Here is a 6592-nt window from a genome sequence, read left to right as displayed (position 1 = left end):
ACAACTCATGTTTACTGATGCAAGCAAAACAAACACACACATGCACACACAGACACACAACTTGTGCTCCATTCCACACACCGTGGAATAGAGCACCGTACAGCTGTGACAATGGGCTGATGCCTACTGTAACATTGACGAGACTTGTGAAACAAAAGGTTGGCCTGTGAACGGCCCAGTGTCAAGGATTACTTCTCAAACGAATTCTCCACCAACAAAGCCGCCATTGTGTCCCCCCTGAGCCCTCGAATTAACAGCGGGGCGGTTGCACGCTTAACTGGGCGAGAGGTGGGGGAGAGGGAGAGAGAGTGAGAGAGAGAGCGAGAGAAAGAGAGAGAGAAAGACGGAGTGAGTGAGAGCGAGAGAGAGACAGAGAGCGAGAGATAGAGAGAGAGAGAGAGAGAGAGAGAGAGAGAGAGAGAGAGAGAGAGAGAGAGAGAGAGAGAGAGACAGAGACAGAGAGAGCGAGTAAAACAGAGAAAGGGAGAGAGACAGAGTGAGAGCGAGAGAGCGAGAAAGAGAGAGAGCAATTAGAGCGAGAGAGACATAGCGAGAGAGCGTGAGAGAGAGCGACACAGAGAGAAATGGAAGAGAGAGCGCGCGCGCGCGAGAGAGAGAGGTGGGAGAGAGAGAGCGAGAGTTACATTGATCGTTACAATGTTGTGTTGATGTTCATTATTAGTGTTATTGTGTAACGTCCAAACTGTATTTTTGATGCTTTGGCAACATTGTTGTAGAACATTCATGCCAGTAAAGCCCTTTGAATTGAATTGAATTGAGAGAGAGAGAGAGAGAGAGAGAGAGAGAGAGAGAGAGAGAGAGAGAGAGAGAGAGAGAGAGAGAGAGAGAGGAGCTCTGTCCAGAGAGACAGGTGGAGACAGAGCAACACTTCCTGCTACAATGTAGCACATACGAAGACTTAAGAACAAAGTTCTTTACAACAATTAAATGCAAATTCCAAGACTTGGACACGCTCAGACCAGACTAACGTGCAACATGGACTTGGGGAAACCAGGGTCAGCACATAGATGCAGCAGGACATGTCAGGTCATGTCCCAGCTGAGAGACAAGCAGCACAACATGACAGCTGTAGTCTCCTCACAACCCATGCTCCACCTGCTGATCTACTTCTGTTTCTCTATTGTTGTTTTATTGTTTCTTTATTGATCGTTACAATGTTGTGTTGATGTTCATTATTAGTGTTACTGTGTACCGTCCACATTGCACTTTGATGCTTTGGCAACATTGTTTTAAAACTTTCATGCCAATAAAACCCTCTGAACTGAATTGAGAGAGAGGGGGGGGCATGTGACGTGTCAAAAGATTTACCACAGCATCAGTCTACGGGACACATCTAAGGCAAGTCTGGGAAGTATTCAGTGTGTGTGTGTGTGTGTGTGTGTGTGTGTGTGTGTGTGTGTGTGTGTGTGTGTGTGTGTGTGTGTGTGTGTGTGTATCGGCATTATCCAGTGAGTCACTGGTTTGACTGGGTTTGGGCTTCACCTCCCAGTGGACGAAACACAAAGTAAAACAACACGGGCAACAGTTAGTGCATGCTCTTTACAGTTACACTTATTAGTTTGATGATTAACAGATTGCTCTCTCTCTCTCTCTCTCTCTCTCTACTTATTACTGTCGGTACTGTGTTATTCTGGCGGAGGTGATTTTCTTGTCTGTTTATCTTCTATGTAAACCGACAAGCTCCACTTTTAAGGCTTCAGACTGTAGGGGAGTTTATTTGCAGAGGAGGAGGAGGAGGGGGAGGAGGGAAAGGGGGCAGGGGCCAGAGAATTCTTCCCATCCCTCTTTCTGGTTTTTTTTCTTCTTCTTCTTCTTCTTCCCCAGCTCGCCGTGTACAGTGGCGCTGCGCAATTCAGCGCAACACGCACGAGTTGCCGCGCGGGGTCCGGAGTTGGTGCAGGTCAACGGAGAAGTGCAGGAAGAAGGAAAACCCCCGCTGGAGATCATCGCTTCGGTCGTCGCTGTCTTCGTCGGAAGGAGCCGAGCTCGGGAGTGTAGCCGGGGATCCGCCGCTGATCCGTGGCGTGGAGAGAAGAGAGCCTCCTCCGCTGTTCACCGGGACTGTTTTCCCGACAGCCGAACTTCCCTCCGCCGCCGCCGAGCCGCGGGGGGATTCCTGCCGGCCTCACGTTTCCTGCTTCGCCCGCTTTTCCCGAAATGTCAGGATGTGATTTGGGAACTTTATTTTGACCCGACTCGTAGCCGACGACGAGTTTTGCTTCCCCCCTCCGGCTGGGTGTTGTTGAGGAATACCGAGGGAAAGGCGGCTGTGATCCGGTGAGAGGAGCTCGGAGGTAAGTAAGGCAGCTTCACCTTCCTCCCTACCACACTCTTCTTTACTGTGTTTGACTCGTGAACAGGGGAAATAACCAATAATCGACTTTGGCGTGTGTTTCGTCTGCGACACAACCCCCGCCAGAAGGCGCCTTCTCCATCTGCGCTCCGGCAACACCACTTTCCCCAGCCTCCTCGCCGTCAGGACGGGGCTCGTCGCGGAAAAAAAGGTGCAAAACTAAAAACTGCGCAGCGTGAATCGGCGACACGCGCGACACAGCTGGGACCCGCGTTCCCCTGCACGAGTCACGCCGCTGAGCCGGAGCGATGCGCGTTCCTCGTCGAACGGGACGCGAGATCTCGTTGATGCATATCGCCGGTGACGTCACGCGTCATGACCCTGCATGACTTTAATCAGTTTTAAGTTAAGTGGGGAAAACACGTCTGTCCTCACGGACCGCCCTTGGCGTTTTCTAGACCCCCACGGTGAAGCTTAGAGGGGGCGAGGTACAAGTTCCTGGTGACAGTCCCACCTTGGACCTTAAGCCAAGTAGCCATAAAATAGTGCGACAAGCATAGTGTACTCATACATCCTACTTTTTGTCTTTCATGGGCCGTATACCAGCTAGAAAAATTGCTGTGGCCCGGACTTGTCCCATACCCAGCACTTTCATTCGGCCCACATACCGCGTGGAATGACGGCACTTGGGTGGTCCGCTCCTGTTTGCCAGGTCTGGGCCAGAACCAAGCCACAGCAATGCCGCATGTGCCACATATTTGCCAAAGGTGGCCCATATTTGCTATTATATATGTGGGCCACTTCAGGCTCACATCCATTTTGTCAGGGCCAGAAGAAGGCCATTAGTGCCGCACCATTGCCTGAAGTGGCCCACATCCAGGTGCTATCTGGGATGGCTCTCGGATCAGACGGGCAGATAAGTGACGAACCCTTCTACGACGTTTCTTAGAACCAAGTAAGAAATAGTTAGTTGGAGCTGGGGTCGAGGGTTATACCGCCTGTAGCAGCTGTAAAGAGGGTGTGGAGACCGGACCTATCAAGGGCTGCACGGCCTTGATTCAGAAGTGATAGAAGTAAAGGTGTGTAATTGCTTCTGTCAGTTGTGACGCCAGTGCAACATGTGATGGATGCTTTTATGCAAAATGCTGTTCAGTTCAGTGTGGACTTGAGTTGGAACTACAAGTGCAGCAAGTGGCGTGTATATGATTTTGATATTTAAATGGAAGGCTATTGCAAGGCTAACCGTTACCGCCCCACTAATGTCTTCTTTTTTCTGTTCGTACGAAGGATAGAGAGGTCAGTATCTCCCTCTGTTCCGTGGATGTGTGAGATTGCTGGAATTATTCTGTCCTGTTGAGAAAGTCAGGAGCAGGTCTGTTCTCGTCACATGCTGCGTTTCATGCAAAAGTCCGAGGTCGGAATTTCCCAATTGGATTTTCCAGTTTACAACATCCAAGCGTTCCAGGTGCATGATGCCAAACGTAAACAAAACCATGGCTGACCATGACAAACTGGTGCTTTTTTGTCAAGTGTATAAACAGTTTATCTGTCAGCAGTGCAGCCTCCTCGCATATGTAAACCTAACAGAGGAATTACTTCTGTGCAGAGATACATTTCCCAGAGTGTTTACCATAACCAGCTACTGAATAACGTTGTCAACATATCTTTCCCCCTTTTTCCTCCCCAATTGTATCTGGCCACTCTTCCGAGCCGTCCCGGTCGCTGCTCCACCCCCTCCGCTGATCCGGGGAGGGCTGCGGACTACCACATGTCTCCTCCCATACATGTGGAGTCACCAGCCGCTTCTTTTCACCTGACAGTGAGGAGTTTCACCAGGGGGACATAGCACGTGGGAGGATCACACTATTCCCCCAGTCCCCCCCCTCCCCGAACAGGCGCCCCGACTGACCAGAGGAGGCGCTAGTGCAGCGACCAGGACACATACCGACATCCGGGTTCGCACCTGCAGACACAGCCAATTGTGTCTGTAGGGACGCCTGACCAAGCCGGAGGTAACACGGGGATTCGACCCGGAGATCCCCGTGTCGGTAGGCAACGGGATAGACACTACCCGGACGCCCATGTCAACATGTTTTGACATCAGTTTCCATGCAGAACAGGTTTTACTATGATAGTATGCATTATTGGAGTTAAATACAGGCAAGTAGACATTCAGTTGCCTCGGTTGAAGGTTTACCATCAACGCTGTGCGCCTCCATGGGTGCTGCCATCGTTGTGTGACGTCAGACAAACTGCTTCTCCATGAAGTTGGGGTAGATGGATTTGCACGTAGGAACTCCGACTTTGAGCGGCGTTCCATTGTATTTTTTCTAGTGGGAGGTCGGAAAACCTCCACTTCCGGGTTGTCTGGAACGCAGCACAAGTATTGGAATCACGTAAAAACTGTTGAGAGGACACGGGTGCAGCCTGATTGTCTGACTCTTCCTCAACATGTTGCCGGTCTAAAGGTTAAACTACAAATAACCTTAACCTATATAATTAGAGCCTTGGAACCTGTCTGATGGGACATGTAATGCACGCCATGTGTACACGTAACACGCGTTGCTCCTGTCAACATCACGTGAGCGTGTGCTGTGCCCGCGAGGCTACAAGAAGGTGTTCTTCAGCGGTAGGGACAAACGTTTCACTTGACAGAAAGACCAGGGACCAAACCCTTCAACTTGTGGTGAACGAGAATATAAAGCCATCGCTATATTGGTAACTTCTCAGTAAGTTCAGCTTTTCAGTAACGCAGCTACTAAAAGCACTCCGGCACATTTCAGCATCTTGACACGCAGGATGGGCGGCTGTAATGATACGGTGGCACAGTGGTTAGCGCGGCCGCCTCACAGCAAGAAGGTCCTGGGTTCGAGCCCCGGGGTAGTCCAACCTTGGTGGGTCGTCCCGGGTCGTCCTCTGTGTGGAGTTTGCATGTTCTCCCCGTGTCTGCGTGGGTTTCCTCCGGGTGCTCCGGTTTCCTCCCACAGTCCAAAGACATGTAGGTCAGGTGGCTCGGCCATACTAAACTGTCCCTAGGTGCGTGTGGGCCCTGTGATGGACTGGCCACCTGTCCAGGGTGTCTCTTCGCCTGCCACCCAATGACTGCTGGGATAGGCTCCAGCATCCCCGCGACCCTGAGAGCAGGATAAGTGATTTAGATGATGGATGGATGGATGGATAGATTTATGGATGGCTGGTTGGCTGTGGTTGTTCAACTGGCAACGTCAGATTTTGCCTTTTCTTTGGATATTGCTTATCCATGTTTGATTCCCTGCTGAAGGCAAGATGCCAAGTCGGTCTCTTACAAGAGGACCGATGGGGATTTCCTGACTTTTAAAATGCCCCTCACTTTAAAGCGGCAAAACCTTAACAGGTATGTCGTAATATAATGGCACATTTTTAGCAGAAAATGTCACATTTTGCCTTGAGAAAGATAGCGCCTTGCCAGCGGGTCCATCACACCTCCTGCGTGGGACCAGATGTTGCTTACCTTGACAGATGGTGCGGTTGTAGGGACAGGGCCCGTCAACGTTCAAAGCGGGGCTCAGCAGGACAGACGGCCTTCAGCCCTGTGAAACGGCCTGAAAATGAGAGAAAGAGGTGGTTTTGCACTTGTGGATAGTGTTGGACACTGTGGCGGCCATTAGCGGTGCAGGGAACAAGGCTTTTGGCAAACGTGAACAGTCCACAGGGCTGGCCTCCTGCTGACTGGCGGATGAGAGCAGATGCAGCTTCAGCAGTACATCCTACAGGTAGGCCAGGAACTTAGGGAAGACCATGATGCTGTGGTTAATGGAGAAGTCTGGTCTGCCTTGGTTTGTTCTTTAACCGGAGAGCACTTAGTGTCTTATTGCTTCCTCTTTACTTACCTTCTTCAGTGGCATGCTGATGTAAAGTTTAGCCACATATCTCCTGCAGGAACGGATTTAATATGTATAATATGTAACTGGAGGAAGGAGGGCTACAGTAGCGCTACAGTACTCTGCTAGCTAGAAAGCTACTTGCTAGCTACTGAGGGCTACAGTCTTAGCTTTTAGTTTACAAAAACACATTTCATTATACTACACATCTCTCTATGTGTATTTGTATATGTATATATATATTTTCACATACTTATTTTGTTCACTGTATCAACATCGCCCAGCTGAAGTTCTATTGCTTTGGGCGGCACGGATGCGCAGTGGTTAGCGCTGTCGCCTCGTAGCAGCGTGGTCCGTGTGTCCTGGTTTTAGAGGAGGACGAGTCAAAAACTCAACGCCATGCGGATACTAGGATCTT

At 50.3% G+C, this 6592-nt stretch overlaps 1 protein-coding gene across 2 annotated transcripts in view; it reads left to right on the top strand.

Annotated features, from left to right (window-relative positions):
- Nucleotides 1-1884: 1884 nt before the first annotated feature.
- LOC130110858 (plexin-B2-like) overlaps nucleotides 1885-6592 on the top strand; it is a 291819-nt gene continuing 287111 nt past the window's right edge. For both annotated transcript variants that reach the window (XM_056278067.1, XM_056278066.1), the window contains exon 1: nucleotides 1885-2315. The gene's annotated coding sequence lies outside the window, so the exon portion shown is untranslated. The remainder of the gene's footprint in view (nucleotides 2316-6592) is intronic.

Source organism: Lampris incognitus, chromosome 3, assembly GCF_029633865.1.
Source record: "Lampris incognitus isolate fLamInc1 chromosome 3, fLamInc1.hap2, whole genome shotgun sequence".
In the NCBI taxonomy this organism is placed as follows: domain Eukaryota; kingdom Metazoa; phylum Chordata; class Actinopteri; order Lampriformes; family Lampridae; genus Lampris; species Lampris incognitus.
Note: the sequence above shows the minus strand (reverse complement) of the source record. Positions and strands in the feature narration are given on the sequence as shown.